This window comes from Anas acuta, chromosome 2 (assembly GCF_963932015.1).
Source record: "Anas acuta chromosome 2, bAnaAcu1.1, whole genome shotgun sequence".
NCBI lineage: Eukaryota > Metazoa > Chordata > Aves > Anseriformes > Anatidae > Anas > Anas acuta.
This window is the reverse complement of record NC_088980.1, coordinates 68,366,878-68,387,554: the sequence shown is the minus strand read 5'-3', so window position 1 is coordinate 68,387,554 and position 20,677 is coordinate 68,366,878. Positions and strand designations below refer to the sequence as shown.

The 20,677-nt window shown below is 39.3% G+C and overlaps 1 long non-coding RNA gene across 1 annotated transcript; it reads left to right on the top strand.

The window, feature by feature from the left end:
• The first annotated feature begins 3,523 nt into the window (after positions 1 to 3,523).
• Positions 3,524 to 7,995, top strand: LOC137850566 (uncharacterized). Its single transcript, XR_011092641.1, has 4 exons — positions 3,524 to 3,679; positions 4,595 to 4,650; positions 5,277 to 5,419; positions 6,204 to 7,995. It is a non-coding gene; the product is annotated as an uncharacterized lncRNA (long non-coding RNA).
• Positions 7,996 to 20,677: the final 12,682 nt, after the last annotated feature.

Below are 20,677 nucleotides of genomic sequence, written 5' to 3'. Positions count from 1 at the left end.
TTTGCCTTCCGCATTCTGACCAGAAAAGTATCTTATTATGAACTTACTGTTACTAGTGAGTCACTGGAGCTCACTGCCTCCAAGAGTCATGTGGTTTCAGGATAGATATGCTCAGAAATGGGTTTCAGCTAAGTGAAACCTGCGTGCTCTCACAGAAGTCAACCACAGTCTTGTGCTGCATCTTCAGAGGAATTGATATCAGATTGACTGACCAGCTTTGCCCAGAGTAGAGGTAATCATTTGCTTCTTAAACTTCCATCCAGTGCTTTGGCAAGCAGAAAGCCTGCCTAGTGCCAAATCTGTAATTACTTTACTAACAGTAATGACATGTATGCCTATGCTGCACAATCCTATTTTGTTGCTTCTGTTGCTGTCTATGAACAAGTCAGTACTTCAGTTAATAGGGCCCTCATCCCTGCATCTGGCTCTCAGCAGGGTGAGCTTTAACCTAGGCTTTGAATAGCTTTGTAAAGAGGAAGGGGAAAAATACATGTACATCAAAGCTGTAAAAGGGAAAAAACACATGAGCGGGTACTGACTTTGTAGGTACTGCAGAAAAAGGAACAGTGTGTGCTGTCTCAAGGATAATGAAGGCCACATTGGTGTAGTGGGCTCTGCACATACCTGGGTACCACTGAGAGGTGGAAGCCATCCTTGTTGTGAAAACTGCCACAGTGTCTCAATAAACTCTTAACAAATATAGATTCTGTGACATGACATGGTACTCATCTGCCCATAAGGATCTGGCTTCCATTACCATGTTTACAACTCCATTTGATTTGATTCACTTCTTTTCTATTCTACTGATCTTTACCAATGGAACACTTAATAAATAGATTAAATGACTGAAACCTAAAAAGAGATTATTATTTTTTTGCTTTCTTATGGGGAGAGAATAGTGTATGCAATATGTTACTTTATCTTAATAAACTTACTTTTTTTTAATAAACTTTTTTTTTTTTTTTTTTTTTTTTTTTACTTTTTGTGTCCTACTTTTTAAAAACATGGATGGAATTCATTCATGATCTCCAGACAGAGGATATTTAAATGAGGACTCCTACTTTTCTGCATGCTTGATTATGATGTTATTGCGACTAAAATAACTCCTTGATAATCCAGTTGAGCTCACTACTTTGTCCTAATTTCCTGATAGTTTTGATTCATTGTTTGTACATTTGTATATACATCTATTCAGACAAATACATGCATGTATAATTAATCAAGGTAGCTAAAATATTCATTCTTACGTAGGAAAAGGGTCAGTGATCTGTAGGTGCCATGTCTAATTTATTTAAAATTCACTGATAAATATCCTTTTTCTAGGATATTTTCTCATCTGCTTTATTCAGTAGGATACTCATCTTTAAATGACCAAGCAGGGAATATATGTCCTTTTTTTCTAAAACTTTTTTTTTTCCCTTCTGTGTGGCAGCAGCTGCCTGCCATGTTATTGTTTTTTTGTAGCTAGCAGGCTTTTTGGGTGAATGCCAATGATTTCATGTGGGGAATGGGACAATTTGCATCTGAATGGTGAATGGCAAGGCTGGGCGTGGGTATACCACACCAGGTGAGGTAGAACAGCCGCTTCCAGCTCACCTGGAGTAATTAATTCAATAAAAAGTTAATTACAATGAAAGGGAAAAACAAACTTCCATATAACAGATGGCAAATTTGTGGTGTCATGGAAACTAAAAGGAATATTATTTTTTTTTCAGAAAAAGTTTTTTATTTTTTTATTTTTTATGGTGTGCTCTAGATGGTATACAAAATTCTCTCCTCTTGGTATTTACTCAAGCAATTGCATATGTTGTTTCAGCATACTGGCTCTGCTGTGCTTTTGGGTACGTATTTTCTCCAGTTTCAGATATTTGCAAGTTTTTAATCCTAATACTTTTTATCAACATGTAGTTTGCCTGGCAGTTTATGTTTGTGGCTTGGCTCCTTAAGGAGCTCCAAGTCCTCTGCATCCATCAATCACTCCTGTAGAGACTGTTGAACTTGGGAGTCGGGACATCAACCAAATTGCAGAGAGGAACCAATGCATTATAAAAACTGAAGCTGGGTAGTGGAGAATCACCATGTCAGGTCCTCTACCCAGAAAAAAGCTGCTCAAATTTTCTGAAATGATAAATGCAAATGAACATTCAGTATAGTTTATCATGGAGGGATCCTGACTTTAAAAAAATGTTACCTGTGCACTTAACTTTATCCACAATGAGGCCTTCACCTCTGCTGCTTCTATAGTTCTTCAGTGCTCTGTATCAACTGTTGCAATTGGTCTGTGATTTAAAGTTTTAAAAAATTAGAATATTGACTGAAAAAAAAAAATGACTGAAAAAAAAAATCTATCTCTAGGGAAAAAAAATCCTATTTACTCTTAGTGCATTTTTTATTATTCTCCTTTCACTGACTTGAGTAGGCAGTTAGATTTTTCTTCATAAAGCCTGATGGTATCAGACTAAACAAAAATATGTTGTTGAGTGGGCAGAAGAAGAAAACCACTGCTGCGCTTAGTGACGGGTCTGATCCCACATCACTTTCCATTGAGCCAATGTACACAATGTTTGATCAAAGTTGAAGGCTCCAAACTGGAAGAAATCTATCCAAAATATTGCTAAAATGTACATAATTTTCAGGAGTGTCCCCCTGATAGTAGGCTTAGGAAATCCTGGACCTAATGTTGTCAGTAGCCAGACTAAGTCACCTCAGGCGTGAAAGGGAAAAAGGAAGGGGAGGGTATAATTTGTTTTATAAGACAGCAACTTCCCCACACATTCCCACCCCATCTGCAGGTAATTAAAAGTTGCCAGTGTAGTTTATCACACAGGTAGTGCAGACAGACAGTTATTGACTCCTGTGGGTGTACACCTATAGTGATACCCTGTGGTGCCAGGGCACCACAGAACTGGGTGGCAGTGCTGGTAAGGTGCAGCTCAGGCATATTTACCAACCCCCTGGGGATCTCTTGCTCCTGCCTTGTGGGGATCCAAGACTCACTGATGGCATGGGGACCCAGTACCAGCATTCAGATGCGATGCTCTGCACTCCAAGAAATAGCAAATGTGGGTAGACACATTTCAAAGCAAAAACACGTTGTAGCTTCACTGAAAAATGTATGTTAAATGATTTTGATATGAATATCTTACTGCTATCTACAATGAGAAAAGTGATGATCTGAGTTGTGTTCTCTCTAATGCACATCTTCTGTTTTCCACAGAAGATGGGCCAGTGAGAAAATCTCATATAGTGGTTATTCCTTTTATATGTTCCATAGCCAACCTTTCTGTTTGCTACTGTCTTGTATTAAATTTAGTGTACATGGCTTCTTTTTCTTCTGGAGCAAATAAATCTGCCAGTGTTTTAACTTGAACTTGTTTTGTATGCCTCAGTAATATTCCATAAGCCCCTGTGTTTGAGATTATATGTGGAAGTTCACTTCATAATTATGGGTGGAGCAGTAGGGCTCTTCATTATTTAAGTTACTTGATGGGATGGGACTGAATCAAGGTTGTGTAATGGAGGAGACAGTTGTCTGGGGAACCCTTGCTCCATAGCTTGTCTGATAGGTCTGAAGGGTGCAGGTGGAAAACATTATTCTCATGGTAAAAACACTTAAACTTTGCCTGGATCGTGGGGGTTTCTTCTCTACTCTTACTACCAGATTTCCTTTTGACCTCAGGCAAGTTGTTTTTTTGGGATGATTTCTGATCATGGTGTCTTTTTTCTTTTGTCTACCCAAGAGTAGAGGTCAGGAAGAATCATGTTGTACTTAGACATGTATGTAAATGGCAGTACTCTGCACTTGAAAAGATCTGTAAAAAAACAGTGGCATTTCAGACTGGGTATCTGGAATGAGGTTACACTTTTGATTTCAGTCTTACTGTGTCCCACTTCCTCATTTGTAAAATGGAGATAATCAATTGCTATCACACCAGGATGCTGTGAAAATAAATACATTGATACCTGTAAAGCACTGGGGTACAACAATGATGAAGGTACTGGAAAGACTGTGAAGAAATCATTTGAAGATCTAGATAGGGTGCCAACCATAGAGTTGTGGACCACACACTGAGGAGAAAGAGCATTGCAAAGTCACTCATTAAATGTGCACCATCCAGTCTGCTCTGGATAAGGTGAAATTCACTTGATAATAATAGTCTGTAATTACTTGCATGCTGTTGTAATACATATAAATAGTGTGGCTGAATTAGATCTGTGGAGACAATCTGAACTTCCTAATTTCTGAATGCTTGATTTTGCAACCCATGTAATACTATTCTGGCACAGGGAGAGGGATGGAGATAGGAGTGTTTGTAATAAAATGTAGATTCATATAATCGTATGTACAGCTTTTAGCCTCTGCTTGTTCCCTCTGCAATACTCATAGGATTTTAAGTGGATGGAACAAGGAGAAAATAGCCTCTTGGTCATCTAAAGTACTGTAAAAGGGAATGAAATTATACCCGGATCCTACATTTTTAATATGATAAGAACACATTTTAGAAACACCCCCAGGATCCCTTGAACAGTATCATTAGACATTTGATGTGAGCTATTATATTTATTTTATTATGAATAATCATTTGTGTTACAGAACTACCTTGAGGCACTGACCAAAAGCCAGTCTCTATTCAGCAGGGCACCATGCAGGTATACAATAGAGGACAATCCTTACTTCAAAGAACGTTTGAACTAAATAATACATATTTTGGGTTGGTAGAAAGGCAATTGCTCAAATGGCTGTCACAGTCCTGTTCCTTGCAGATAATGAGGAGACAAATTCAGTGCATGTATCTACACAGCACAATACAGTGATGTGCAGCCCTGTTGCACTAGCTTGAACCCTCGAAAAACCACAGTGGTGTGGGACTTAGCCAGAGTTAATGTCTTCGGCTTCCTAGATCCATCTCAGCTGTGTAAGTAAAAGCAAGAAGGGGCATTCTAGAGGCACCAGGCACAAGGAAGGGAAAACAGGAGAGCCAGAATGGATTACTGTATTAGCCTGTGGGATGTGTTGGGAAGAGCGAAGAAAATAACATTTGCTACAGGGATGGTGATCTTGGTGTCCTGAAAACCCCATGCATGCTGATTCCTCCTTCAGTGGTGGTGGCAGCAGCAGCCTGGGTTTCTGGAGACTGGGCATACAGGCTAAATAGGCAGCCACTGGGCTGGTTCCAGCAGCCTTCTGCCTTAGACAGCTATGTGCTGCAGCAGGGCCAGCATGAAGCTTGTTTTTGATATTTGAACTAGGCTTTTCAGCACTGGTTTTTCTCCAGGTAACGCTGCAGAGCACTGTATCGTGCCACAACTGAGATACCAGCTGCACCTCAGCATCCCTAGCCAACTTCTTTCACCTGCATAGTTCTGCTCAGTAAAACCTGCCTTGTGGCCCTCTTCATTCAAAAGGGGCAGTTTTGGAGTAAGTATTTGCTATAGTGGGGATTTTACAGGCTGAAGATGCCTCCCACAGCCATAGTTTAGGTATACAGTCCTTTGTTTCTGTTCTGTTTTTATTAAGCTGCTTTACCAAGCAATCTTATCATTGTTCATGAAACTTTAACTGTAATGCATTTGTTTCTGCTTAAATGCTTTTTTTTTTTTTTTCAAAATGCCATTTTTTTCTGCTGCTTGAAATTATATTTAACAGTATCCAAGTTAAATTTATGCACACACATTTAAAGAAGTAGCCCTGGATATAATGCATTTTTAACCATGTGAAATATATTAGTAATGGTACTTACAGAAAGAAAAGAAAAATTATTTTGGCTTGCATTAGTTCCATCTTTGCAGTATGCAGATAAGTAGCATACCTTTGACAGTATAACTACATTTGGTTTGCCTCAAAGCTAACAGTCAGCCAGCATAGTGCACAACAGCTACAACAGGTGTCTTGTGTAAGAGTTGCTGTTCTAGCAGAAGCTCCACATGCTCTTCAACATATCATCTCCCATGGCTCCTAGTGGTTTATGTGGAAGTAGGAGAAACATATCATGAACAACACACTGCCTGTAACACCTGAGGAGTGGGGTATATGTGTTATTAATGGAAGCCATGAAATGAAGGGCGAGGAGAATATTAAAATAATGACCTGACCTGGGCCTGGTCCCTCTACAGGGTTGTCTGAGGGGGAGAGAGTATGCTTATTTGTTCACTTTTTTTCCCCTTAACATATGGTGTTTTTGTTTTGTTTTGTTTTTTACTAGAATGGAAGCAGCTAAAAGCCAAAAAGCATCTGAGGGTGCCTGAGAAAACTGTGAAGAAAACAAAAGACTTCTTAGATAGAGGGTCATAAAAGCGATGGCAATGAGAATGGATGTGGTAGCCTCTGAAACAAAGGACTTATTAAATGCAAACCAACTAGCAATCAGGTGTGGGGCTGGCAGACCTCTTAGCAAAAAAATAAACATGCTATTGTTTTCAGTTTTTCCTACTGGGTTAAAACAATTTAGTAATACAGATAGCAAAATGATCTGGATGATGCTTTGCATGGTGCTTTAGGGCCAGCGGTAGGGCTGGTTATCTACCTAGCTGTGGGGGACCCAGCCCCACTTGTTCAGGTGTGGCAGGTTGCAGTCCCCCTGTGCTCAGCTGCATCTCGCTGTTCAGGGGAGACCAGGGATGTCTGACAGCAGAGGGTTTGGTGGGCTGTGGGGGTGAGACAGGAGGCTTGGGGGCCATTTCCTGCTTCTCTGCAAGGCCTCAGGCATGTTGCTTTAGATCAGACTGAAGTGCAGACTGTCTGCTCATGCAGTCTCTAAACTCCATGGGTGCTTTACTTCATCTTAACTATCTCCAGATGCTGACAGGTCAGGCTTTGCTCATTGTTAGAAATGCCTTGGTCTTCCTGGCCAGTCCACACCTAACTGCTGGGAAGTCAGGAGTTGTGTGTTTTGCTTGGGAAGTCCTTCCAGGGGTCAGCTTGATAACTGTTGGGGAAACAAATTCGGGATCAGGTCCTGGGAGCAGGATCCACAGCTCAGAACTGTCCTTCCTCCCTAATGGCCTCAGGTGGGGCTATAGAGCCACAGAGATGGATGTTGTTGGCCTGAGGGTCCTCAAATGCGTTTTTGTGGAGCGGTGAGAGAAGGGAAAGAGCAGAAGGATGGTTCACTGCCTAATAGGAGACATCTGACTTAGCTCTGAGTTATGCCTCACTGAGATACCTGTTACATATCCAAACCTGCCTAAGGAAGCTCTCCTGAGTGCTACCACGCACCGGGCCATGAGCCCAGGTGACTCAATAGAACTGCACTTGTCCATGGGTCCAGGCTTCCACAAAATAAGTGTAGGAGGACCACACCATAGGCTGTCTTGGTTCTTTTCTGGGGCCCAATGCTTATTTTACTCATTTTAGTTCACAGTTAATTCAATTTGGATGACTCTGTGTGTCCCTCTACTAAGGCAGCCTTAGGATAATAAATACAGTTGGGATTGTAAAGCACGTGGGTACTGTGGAAAGAGGAAGTAGAGAACAGGGATATTGCATACAGAGCCACACATTTCTGGCCTTTTATGTCAGAAAACACTACTTCCACCTAACATTAGACAATATAGTTCTCCAAGCAGATACTTTCCCCTGCAAAAATGTAAAGCCATAGAAACAGTCATCAAAAATATATGGTCCAGACGGAGGTGAAATTCTTGCCATTGACAGACAGGAGCAACTCTAAATGTCTGAGGAGAGGAGTGAATTGAGATCCAGACTTTCCTCTGAAATGTTTGTTGTATGGGAGAGTCTTTTCTAAATCCACAGAGCTCAATTTGTCACTCTTTCACAGAGAAGAAGCTGGATTCCAGCATATTTTATCAATAAAAGATCATATGTAGTCAGCGATATTTTTTTTTTTTTATTGCTTTACATCATCTCTGGGGAAAGTATTTACCTCAAGAACTATTTTGCCAGATGATGAGTAGTACTTGTACTTATTTTGGTTGCGTCCAAGCTGTAACTTTGCCTCATTTGCATCTACCCACTAAATGGTTTAATTAATTTTGCATTGTGCTTACTGACTAGTTTTAATTAGCAGTTAAATCAGTTCAGTTAACGAAAAAATGTAGGTGTTTACATGAATGCAAATCATGATGGGTTCTCAGGGCTTGATTCAAAAAACAGTTCCACACCATTGATGCTGAATTTCTGCAGGCTTTATTCAGGAATTGCATGCTTCTTCTCCCCCAACAACAAAGTGTAGGGCTTTATGATTCATTAACTGGCCAACGCGTTCTTTTTGTATTTCCTTCCTTACTGGTGTGGGCAGATAAGATGGGGCTTCCATGCTTCCTTCTTAGGGCATGCAGTCGATACTCATTCAAGAAAGGAGAAGAAAGAGTGTCTTTGGTTTAGTGTGTGCAGCTGTGTCTCCCTCCAGTGTCCAATTCCAGCCATTATTACTGCTTGCGCTATTTTTAGCTAACACACCCCCTCACCCCCAAATCACAGGCTGGATGTTTGCTGGGTTTTATGAGGAGCAATTTCTGCATTCCACTGGCAGCCTAGTTCTGGTAATATGGACACAATTCTGTGAACATGATGAGTGTTTTTACATCCTTTGTCATTGGTCTTGTGTGTGCTGAATGGAATTTATCTTGGAGAAGCTCTGCTTCTGGTGATGTTTAGACAGATACTAGTAGTTGTTGATTTCTTTTGAATGAGAGGTGCAGAACAAATCAAGAACACTATGACCTTGCCTCCCCACAAATGCTTGTACAAGTCATGAGGAAATCGTGTGATCATTGATATAAAAGCTGTCATTTGCCTGTGCTTAGACATCTATGTTTGCCCTGTCTCTTGTGTGTCATTATGTTGAGCTCTTCCCCACAGGGAGCAATAAAGTCTCTGTGCTGCATCCAGTTTTGAAAGCAAGTTACAATAGATGAGGATAAATTTATCCTGAGACTAGTTACCTTACTCAGCTTTCCCAATAACCTTACCCAAAAGAGAAGATCAGAGACAAGAAGGTAATTGGTGAGATCATCATGAAATGACTTCATAAACCCAGACCTTTCATTTGAAGGAAGCTGGCACCCTGCCCTCCTAGAAGAAGGTGTTATTCCACTAGTAACTATAGATCAAAGTCAACAGGGGTAATTATTTGAGGAGTTAAGTAGGTAATCAGTTTGGGAAACAAAATAGAAGGGAAAAAAAAAATCAGTTCTTGGAGCCTAAAGAAAAATTAGCTGGAATGTGTGCTGTCTGTACTTTTGTTCTAAAATTAAATTTAATTTCATAAATGTAATTTCATAAGCTATTCATCAGATGTCTCATTGAGGGACCCCGTGCCAAATGCATGTGACACAACTCTCTTCCCAAGCCTCAGAAGGGGAATAACTCTTGCATGTTGTTCCTTGTGCTTTACCTATCCTATGGAGTAGGAGCCTAATCCCATCCTCATTTGTGGACACTGCCTACGAATCCAAAACTGACAAGATTAGACATTTTTGTTAATGATTCCAGTCCCCAGTGCCACTGCCCATCTGACATTGTTTTGTAGTGCTGACACTCACAAAAGACATGGAAATAAAATGAGGTCATATCAAAAGAAAACCTGTTTCTGTGCAATTTTGAGAAAATGTGTCTTTCTTGTCACATAAACCTGGCAACATAGCTGTGTTTGGGATGAAGGTGAGTGCTCTACCAACCGGTGGGATCCCCTGCTGATATGTCCTCCTCATGCTGTTTCTTCCTTTAATACCATCCTGTTGTGTGTTCCTCCACATTTATGTTCATCAACAGGTATCATAAAGTAGCAATGCCTGCCCAGTGCAGCACCCGCTGCTCTTGCAGTCCATTTCACACTGGTCTCAAAACATCAAGAGAGAGAAAAGTAACAGAAAAGGAAGTTGTAGAAAAGGGAAATTCATGTTTCAGCCAAAAATTAAGGCCAGAGCTTAAGCAACCTAAAATTGGTCTCAGCTGATTTCAGTGGTCTGACAGAGGAAATATAGCCCATTACCTTTTAATTTTCTACTCATTTACTGTTTGTTTCTGTAACTGTTGATTCAAGTGTCATGTGAACATATGAGGGGAAATGTCATCTTTTTATCTCTCCAGAGTATAAATAGATACCTTTTGGAGCTGTTACTTTTTCAATCTGGATTTCACGTAGGGATTTGTAAAGAGCCTTGTATTGCATAGTTGCATCTCCAAGCGGAAATGTATCACCTGGTACTTGGATTTTTTTGGTGTTACAATGCAAGCTTGTTGTCTAGACTATATCACATGAGGGCACTGCATAGCATCATTTACAATGATGCAGGAAGTTGAAAAGAAAGGCTCAATCAACTTCCAAAGCTAGCAGAGCTTTAATAGGCCAGCCTTTCATTAAGTGAATTCCTAAATGTTGACCAAATTCTTTCAGATGTAGGCAGCTAATAGTTCAGGATGCATGTGATGCACTTGTCATTATGCAGACATTGATAAAAATCCTTGAAGCTGCTTTTTTTCCCCCCAGAAAGTTCACATGAGTGGGGGTGGGGTAGGGGGAAGACTTCTCTTCAGTGGTTTCTTTCATGTCACAAGAAGGAGGGTCATGTGTTTTAGTTTAACTGATACATTCCAATAAAATGATTTTCAAAGGGACAGGACAAATAATGGGCATTTTACATATGGTAGCTGGTGTACATCAGATGGAGCTAATTTTCTCATACACAATATATTTGTTATTTTGCAAGCTGGTTATAATTCGTTTAAAGTCTTCTTTTAATTTTTATTTATTTTTTTTTTTTTATCTTACCTAATAAACCAATACAATGGCCTAGTGAAGCCTTCATGGCTGATAAAGTTTTGATGAATGATTTTAGTCTCCATTTTCTTTAGGATATCAAAAATACACATAATTCTCCTGCACGATTTGTATTCAATTAAAAATGGAAAAAAAAAAAATCTGAAAAGCAAATCCTCCACATTGTTTTGTAAAGCTAGATATCAAGACAAAAGCTAGAAGAGACAAGCATTTCATTTATTTTATGCATGACATTTTAATTTGTTTACATAGTTATTTGAAAATAACTCAGTATAATGCACGTTGTTCCTGACAGAAAAATATTCTGCCACATTAAACCAGTGTACTTCAGGCTTGACATTTGCATAGGCTGATAAAGTTGTCTTTTCTTTACAGACTCACTTAAAATGAGGTTCTCCTTGTGCTGTCTAGTCACTAGAGATTTTCATTAGTGTCCTGACACTTTGTCTCTCAAGTTAGTGCATTTATCACCTTCCCTGTCTTCTGAAAGGTGATATGACATCTTTGCCTCTGAACAGTGTGACAAAATGACAAACGAAGCATCCAGCTGGCCTTTGTATAGCAGGGGATTGGGAAGGAGGAGGGAAGAAGGATGCAAAAAACCAAAAACCAACAGGAACAACAACAACAAAAAGTTTGGCATTCTGCTGCTTAATTATCAGCTAGAGAAGAGAAGCTTAACAGTCCTGCAATGGGTGGAAGGAGCTTCTCAGCATCACAGGAAACAGTATGCAATTAGAGAGGGTCAGGATGCCCAAGATCAGATTTGCTTAAGGCTAAAGAGAGATAGAGCAAGGCTATGGCAGTGTCACAGTCTGCAGCCTGGTTGTCTCCCTGCGGCAGGATGCCTTTCGTTTCAGTTTCTAATTAAACAGCCAGGCAACCAAGCGTGTCCACTCTTGGCTTACTTGTGTAAGCCATGTGTCTGCATTCACGGACTTGGAAAGCTTGGGAAGGTATTTACTAAAGCGGAGGAATAAACTACAATTATCGTTATTAAAAGTTGATGGATACAATAAATAGTTGACATTACAATAAGAAATCTGGAGTTGACTATGTAAAAATATCTAACTTTTTAGTTGCACTTAGAATTATAAATAAGTTCCTCAGAGGTGTACAAATATAGATGAGGCTTTCATCGCTGGTGTAATGTAAGTGCAACTGTGTCTGACTGTGGTCAGTAACAGGAGCCCAGGAATGAGGGTGGCAGTGGGGCAAGTGCAGAGATGTTGCCTCTGGAGTAGCATACCAGGCCTAAAAACCTGCCCTTCAGGGATTTCCTGAGCTGGGTATTGTGTTTCTGTCTTTGTGTTTAATATGTCCCAATAGACCTTTCTTTCATGAATACATCTAATGTTGTTTTGAACTCATTTATACTTTTGACATACCAAGTCATTGGTAAGGCTATGTCTCTTGAGAACAAACACTTTCACTTTTTTCTAAAGCTGCTGGTTTCAGTTGTGGTTCCTACTTTTTATGTTATGGATAATAATGGGTACACACATCATACAAACAACTAACATAAAGGGAAAACACTGTATGCATTTTCTTCTCAACATCTATGATCTTAGGGTTGGATCATATTTTTCCGTTTTAAGTGACTCTCACAGGCAGTGTCCTAGATTATTTAGTATCTCCACATAAAGAAGATCTTTCATACACCTGATCATCTTTTCTGCTCTTTTCCCCACTAATCCATCTCTTCTGCAACTCTTCTGAGGTGTGGGGGTATATAGAAGCAGATGCAGAATTGGACACAGCAGTTATATACAGTGGCACATGGTTTTTGTATATGCATTATTTTGGACTTGTTTCTAGGGCATCCCATCTGCCATATTTTTACCCAGTCACTCAATACCATGATATCTTTCTGCAGCTGTTCACAGTCAGTTTGATGACCACAGATCATTATGTATCAACACCAACGTTAGTCACCTCATCATTCACCCCATCTTCCAAATCATTCATGACTAGGTTGAAAACGAGATGTCTCAGAATATCACCAATGGGATCCTGGTGAGTTCCATGTATTGTGGTCATACTACTGAAATACAATGCATTTTCTCTGAGAATAAAATAAAATAAAATTAAATAATTCACTATAGAGCATATAAACTGCTCATCATTGCCATAATGGTCTACTTTGCAAGTTGTTCCACTTTAAATAATTATGCTAAATCTTTAATATTTATTCATTCTGTGTTGGCTGTAAGCTCCTTGTTCATTTCCACAGCTCCTGTCTTTTGACTGGTGGTGACAGCTTTCCTAGCAGTATGTTTGGTGTCTCCTACCCATCTGGTTCATCCAGAGCAACTCACAATTCCAGAAGGGGTACAGTGCCACTCAGTATATTTTCCTAATGCATTAATATCAGGCCATATTCCTGTTGACCAATTTCTTCTATGCCAAGCCATTCTTTTGTACATCTACCGTATGTTCATTGTCTGCTATTTTGTTTTTACAGGGAAGTCCAGACTCAGGAGACTTTGGGCTTCAGACTAAACCAAGGCAAATTCCCCCTTCGTATGACTCTATGCAAAACTCAATGAAGATTAATTGGTTTGAGGGAGCAGAGGGTGACAGAGAGGTGATTGAAAAGAACTCAGTAAAAGACCTTCTCGTTTGATAGTAAAGGAAATAATAGCATTCTGGAGTACCTATGTCTTTCCAGATTACATCATCTGGATATTTCCTAGAGACCAGTTTATGTTACAGATGCTATAGGATACTGCCCTTCCATCAGACCTATGGATATTAAAATAGATGCAAATGCAGAAAACCTTCATTTCTGAAGCACAAGCAGTGGAGACAAAATCTTTTTAGGGAATAGGCACTACAGTGTCTCAGCATTAGGGCTGGCTAATGCTTCTGCTCACTCCTGATACCTTGTACTAGTGTTTAGTATGTATTTGGCTATAACATATTTTCCCTTGTACGAGAACAGCGATTAGCTTCCTAACGGGGAGCATCATAATTTGAAGCATATTTGTTTGTGCTAAAAGACCACAGTCTCAAAGTATAATCCAAAAGATAGTTACATGATATATTATCCCCGACAAGATTTAGGGAAATGTCACATGTCAGACACACAGGCCAACAGTATGTAACAGGACTGCTGCCTCTGGCAGCTTAATTCTAGCAGATTTCTAATCATGTGTAGTTCAGAATGATAAGAGGCCTACACAAATTCTTTTACAGTTTTTGAGGAGTCCTACAGACCAAAATGAAAGGCACACTTGAAATACGTTGTATTTGTGGATTTTAATTTTTTTTGCACTAGCAGTCCTAAATTTTTCTGTGATAGACCATTTATTCTTCAGATATAACTGAACAGTTTTTGATGTATGGTTTTCACAGATTTAACATGTTAGGTCTCACTGTACCCTTCTTTTTTTCTTCCTTTCTGTTAACACAGTTTTATAACCTCACTTTTGCTCCTTTTTGCTCCTCTAATCACATTTATGCTTCTAATATTTATTCTTCTTGCCTTCATTAGCCATTGGCAGGAAATAGAGTTCTTGGGTTCTATTGGAGGTTTCATTGTCTTTCCTTCAAGGTATTGCTGGGAAAAACAAACACTGAAAAAAATTGCCCATTTAAAACTGATGATTCATGCTACAATTTCTTCTCATTTTCTTTGTTTTTTCTTTGTTTTGTCTCTTGATGACAAACATATACCACATATTGGGAGGGGGTCACAGAAGAAAGAGGAGAAATCCCATTTTACATTTAAGGTTGTGTGTTAGCCTTCTAAAGAGAACTGTGTAATTCCACAACTTCTTGCTCAGCCAGCCATACAAATGCTTCCAAAATAGCAGAATGCTATCTTATCTTTTTTTCTTTTTTTTTTTTTTTAAATTTAATTTTATTTTTTAACACAGCTTTGCAAACAAGCTTGGAGGCTGCAGAGTTGCTTTTAAGCTCTTAGGGCTTGGCCTGTGAGCAACCTCCTTGCCCAAACTTGCTAGCAAGCTGAATAGCTTAATTCAGCTTTCAAAGAAAGAGATACAAGCCATCATAGCATGATTATTTACTGCAAAACCTTTAGCCTGGATTCCTTCCATTTTGTGGCTTTCTGATGTGCTATATATGGGCCTGGTCATGTCCTTGTGGAGGAAAATAGAACCCAAATTTCTGCTGTGCTTGCTGACATGTGCTGCTTGTGTAAGTGAAAGCAATATCTGCAATTTGCTTAGTCTGAGGCTTAGAGCACAGGATCCACCAGCTCAAGCTACTGGTCGACCATGGTCATTATCACATTTCTGGCAGTAACTGCTAGCAGATGCTTTAGAAACAGCAAAGGCAAACAACATAATACATCTTGCCAAATGGGAAGTAGCACCAAATAGGAATGAAAATTATTTTCTGACATTTGTTTTGATCAATGTGTGTCTTGAAACAAACAATGTAATTGTCTTGTGTTTAAGAATAGTTGCATGTATGGTTTTCACGAAGGAGCTTAATATTTTTTTTCTGGAAGATAAAAATCATCAGATAATCAGAGAAACACTTGAGAAATGGAGCCTGAGATACTGTGAGTTCTTTAAAATTCACTTCAATCACTGATGAGATTTCAGTAGAAATATATGTTTTGAATTAAAAACTAATGTTGATTTAAAAAAATTATAATTCAAAGACATTTTTCATTTTGCCACTATAGTTTGTGATGAGAGACTGAGTTTCGTCATATGTTGCCATGTGATGTATCATGAACATAGCTGTAAGTACCAGGCAAGCATGTGATCAGTTCTATTGACCTGCATGTCATAGTGCATGAATGGCTGCTCTGTTTACCATGGGTCTTCAGATCAGAGTTGGAAGCATTGCCTAATTGCTTGTGCTGCTCTTTGTGGGCCCTCTGTACTCCTTGTCTCCTTGTACTCTCTCTCCCCTCAGCCCATACCCCTTCATCAGATCTTTGTTTAGGAGGGAATGAATCCGAAACTGTTGTTTGTCTCATTAACCAAACTGTCTGGGTTTCTTGGCTAGCTTCTTGTTATATGGAAGTTTTGATTAGACCACATGTATTTGGGGACTAAAATATACTAGATCCCCTGTGGGGCAGTTGAGCAACATCTTTGCCTGCAGTATATTTGGGTAGGTCTAAGGAACTGGGCCTAGTCTTTCACTGTGTTGAACTGACTTGCAAAATACAAGAGTCTTTTTCTATTCATAGAATAGTTAAAATACGTTCAAAAGCACGGGCTTCAGTATCTTCATCACTCATGTACCTCAGTCTCAGTAGAACAGAACCACTTGGAAAAACACCAGGAATAATTCATCCTTTGTATTCAGTACTGTTTTGCTGAATCTGTTTCCTTAGTATTTTTATTAGCCTGTTACAGCCTGTCTACCTGCTGCAGTTTCTCTACCTTGTCCTCTCTGCAGACCTGTGAACAGCAGGTGAACAGTAGTGCGGTAACAACTTTCAGACCTGTGTTTGATTGGAGGGAGTGACCTGGGGCAGAGAGGTTCGGCAACTTTTCACTATGCATAAAGTGATGATCACGGTGGTCAAACCTGTCTTTAGGGGCAGAAAAGTAATAAAGAATATGAAGGCTTTTATAGACAGATGGGAGTCTTCATGTTCCCTACACTGGTAAAATTAAATGTGCTTTTACTCATGGTTTTATGCATAAATTAATGTTTCTGTAGAAAGGTAATACATTTTATTTGATCAATATCTCCTAAAATATTGACCTTTCTTATGTTGTTCTAAATAGAAAGTATATGTAAACCATATAAACCTGATGTTGCTCGTGTTCTTAGGATTTACAGCTACAGTAGTAATGCTACCCATATGTAATACAACACAAGGTTACATATTTTGGTAAATCAAAAACAGTAGCTCAGTACAACTGAAGTAACAGAGTTGGCTCTGTTGGTAGGGAGGAGGTGTCAGTAGATTTTAAGGGAGCTTTGCACTGTGTAGTAAACCCTGTCTACACAGTGAGCATGATGCCCACTATGTAGACATCCCTGAGAGATAACCCACCCAAAAGCATGGAGAAGGTGTTCTTCCTGTTAAAAAAAATAAATAAATAAAAGGCACTAAACCATAAAGAACCATAAAGATTGTTTTGTAATTCAAACTGTTTGTAGGAGGCAGAATTGAGAAAATAGTAATGGGTAATACAGAACGATTTTGGCATTTTCTCATAAATAATGCATCTGAAATTTTCATCAGTGTTCTGCCAGCTCTATGTGGAGGGGATGGTATATGAACACAAAGAACATTGTGTACTGTTATGATAAGGCTCAGCAGGCAGAAACATGGTTTAGTGAGCCCAATTCATGGAGTCAAGATGCCTCGTTGTTTAAAAAGAAAAAAAAAAAATAATAATAATTCAAAACAACAACAACAACAAAAAAGCTATATTAGGCAGATTTTTTTTTTTTTCTTTTGCCTTAAAAACTTAATTTTGAGGCAACTTTTCCAGGATACTGGAACACATGAAATGATTTGGTTTCTCTCTCTCTCACAGGCCTGAATAGGAAGCTACACATGTATACTCTTTGAGGGAAGATTGCTTCTTCAGTCCTTTGTGACTATAGTGTTGTTTGTCAGTGTTATAAAATGAATACAAACTAGAAAGCAAGGTTTTTCTCAGGCTAAACTCCTGGATCGTAAGAATTCAGTGACAAAACTTCCACCAAAAATGCCTCAGGATTTTTGCTCTGAGTTTTCACTCAAGCAGAATTGTCATAGAAACTCAAAATTTGCCAGAGGACAGACTTAACATGATTCAGAGATTGTCCCTGGACTAGGAAGGTTGCTACCTCAAGCGTGTAGTTTTCTGCAGCTCTCCTGTGACTGTTTTGCACATATGGATGAAATATAACTCTTAGAATACACATCTGTGCATTTCTTACTTACCTATGACCCTGTGGGTCAAGCATTAAACGCCATATAAACTATAGCTATAAATAGAGCAGAAAGTGTCCTTGAGAGAAACACTCTTTTCCTTCACTTATTCCCAGCTGAGTGCTTGTAGGATTTGTGTTTTTCACGGATAGCTGATAGTTTTCTTGACTGAAATGGAAGGGAAAGCCATTTTTGCCCCTTTGACCTTCCTCTGTGCTGATTTCCATTCTGTGTGCTTTCGCTGATTTCACTGAAATGGTATGGACAGTTCATCACCCAGCCTCCATTAGAAGGAGGATCTGTGGATCAACCCCAATGTAACATGATGTTGGTCGGACAGAAAGTTCAGATCATAAACACACATCTGTTTTCCTGTGATCTCCCCAGCCCCCACCCCACAGCTTGCTCCGTTCATAAAAGCATGGTTTATGATTTTGCCTGTTAAAAATATGGTCTGCTTTTCTAATACACCAGTTTTACCTTCTGATTCATACGGAAAATATGTTGTGACAGTGTAATATGTACTCAAGGTTATTCTTACTGGTAGTAAAAAGCAGATTATCTCTGAAAACATATGGAATCCTGCACATATGCACATCTCCTGCAGAACTGGGGGAGGCAAGTGAAAACAAATGCAATCAGCAAGGTAATGAGTAGCTACAAGCTACTTTTAAACATGTGCAGCAAAGAATGCAGTTGGGCCAAAGCAAAGAAAAGTTGGAAGGAAAGTCTGCGCCCACCCCCCCAAAGCACCTCAAATGACTGTTATCACAATGTACGTTGGCTCATACATGTACCTCGTATCCTGTTTCAGTTACAACTCTATTGCATGCTAGAATATGTGCATTCAAGAGTATGCAACATGGAGGATTCTATGTCATATGACATAGAGGATACTACATCACACCCAGTAATGAAATGATGAATGAGGAAAACATGCCAAGATTCAAAGTGTCAAGTTCAGGGAATAGATGTGCAATTTAAAACTCCAGTCTAGCAAACTGAGTGAGGTAGGCAAACAACCACAGACTTGTTTTCTACCATGCAACGTATCCTCAGTTCACTAGATGCTGAGGTGGGGGAAAATGGCTCGTGTGAAATAGTATTGAACAGCCCCCCACATCTCCTTCTAGTCATTTTTCTGGGATGAATGTCATTTGGGGTTCTTTCTGGTTTGTAGACGGAAGGCGAGATGACAAACAGCCTCAGGGCAAGTGGAGAAGGGCTCTCAGTTACACCAAAAATACTGAGTTTTGAGAATTGGTGTTTTGAGAATCATAAGAGACAAAATAAAAATTAAAAAAATAATAATTAAAAAAAAAAAAAGTAGTGTTAATAATCCAGGAGATATACCCAGACCAGGAATTTCGTGAATGGTCTCTGAAATACTCTCTGCAGAAGTACTACATGTTTTAAGAATCTGGGAGTCTATTCTGATGCTTTTAGCAGTTTTAGAAGTTGCAAATGAGTGTGAAGTCAGAAATGTTGGTAAATGTTGGTATTTCCTTTGTTATCCTTACTGCACTAAATGAGAACAAGCAAGACTGAGTGCATCAAGAGTTATTTGTAAGGCTGAGCCTGAGTTTACCTAATGGCTTCAGGACAGATCTTTCCATGGTTGTAAAAGATCAAAGAATGGGAGTTGGGAAACCAATATCTGTACCGGTATTCTCAGTTTTTTTTCAAGTAACTCTAGCAGGACTACCATGTGCCTGGGTTGACGTCACTTGTAGCATACAGTTGAATTACTGTATGCTTTTCAACAGGCTCTGAGTCAGGATAGACCCTTTTGTGACTGAACACCCTCTGCTAGAATGCACCAAGGTGCCTGGAAAGCCACAGCTAATGCTGGGACTGTAACTTCCATATCTGTGATGGTTGTGTAATGGAACTGAAGGGAACCCTTGCTAAACTCTCAAGATAATGGCCCCAGGGCAAACTGCCCTACTGAGCCTTTATTTGAAACAGGGCCAGTGCTACTCTGCTATCCTCTGGGACAGCGGATCCATTAAAGTGTGTGTGGTGCTCTGCTTCTGAGACATTGGGAACAACAGAGAAGTTAATAAATAAACACAATTAAAAGGCAAATCAAGTCTCTCATGAATGCATTGTCTTCCCTCTTTGCCCAAATTCTTTACATTCCAAAATCATATTGGAAAATGGGAGGCAAATGCACAATAAATGCTGTGAGCTGCTTTTTGGGCCATGTTGTTTCCATTTCTATGGCTGTTTGAAAAGTGCATGAATGCAAAGCACTTTTAAACACTCTAAAAATCAATACAGAAGAAACAATAGAAGCACATTTATTCTTGTTTTATTCGATGTCCCTATTGCTGAGTTTTGCTTGACCAGATGTTGCAGGGTTTCAAATCTGTTCAACCGTAGCTGTTAACAAAACTGTCCTTCTTTCACCAAAATTAATATATATATATATACACATTTATTTTAGAAGATGTCTTTGACTTCTCTTTTTAATGAAATAAAGATGTGATTTCTATGTTAATACTAATACTCACTGAGATCTCTGAGTGTAGCCATCACAAGGCTTTTTACACATTCTTCTTGCACAGTATTTGCACAATTACTTGCAATTCTGAAAGCCCAGTTTTAACTTGGTGATACTGGTCTTGCAATTTCATTTTTTTATTATTTTTTATTTTTTAGGAACACATGTTCACAATAAGTAAAGATTTTTCAGATAGAGACTGGAAAAGCTTAAGTCTTTCCTCTCTGTGTGGCAGTTTCCCTTCTCTTTCTTTTTCCGGACAGAACTGACAAGCAGGCATTGTCCCTCCAGTGAGCTCTGCAGTATTACTTTGACCCTAACCCATCAATCTGCCTCAATTGGATAATGATCTGTAATCACTTTCTTTCAGGGGAGTCTATAAATTTGCCAAGGCCCCATTCTTCTCTGAAGGCCTCCTTATGTTCACTCCTGTCTGTGCAAATGCTCTCTCTTTTACAGCACTAAATAGGCATGCACATGGCCCTCTCTGTTCAGAGGCACCAGGCTGTTCACTGTTGATTTTCCATGGCTCTGCTCTCTAAAAGGAGGCAGAGCTCTACATGC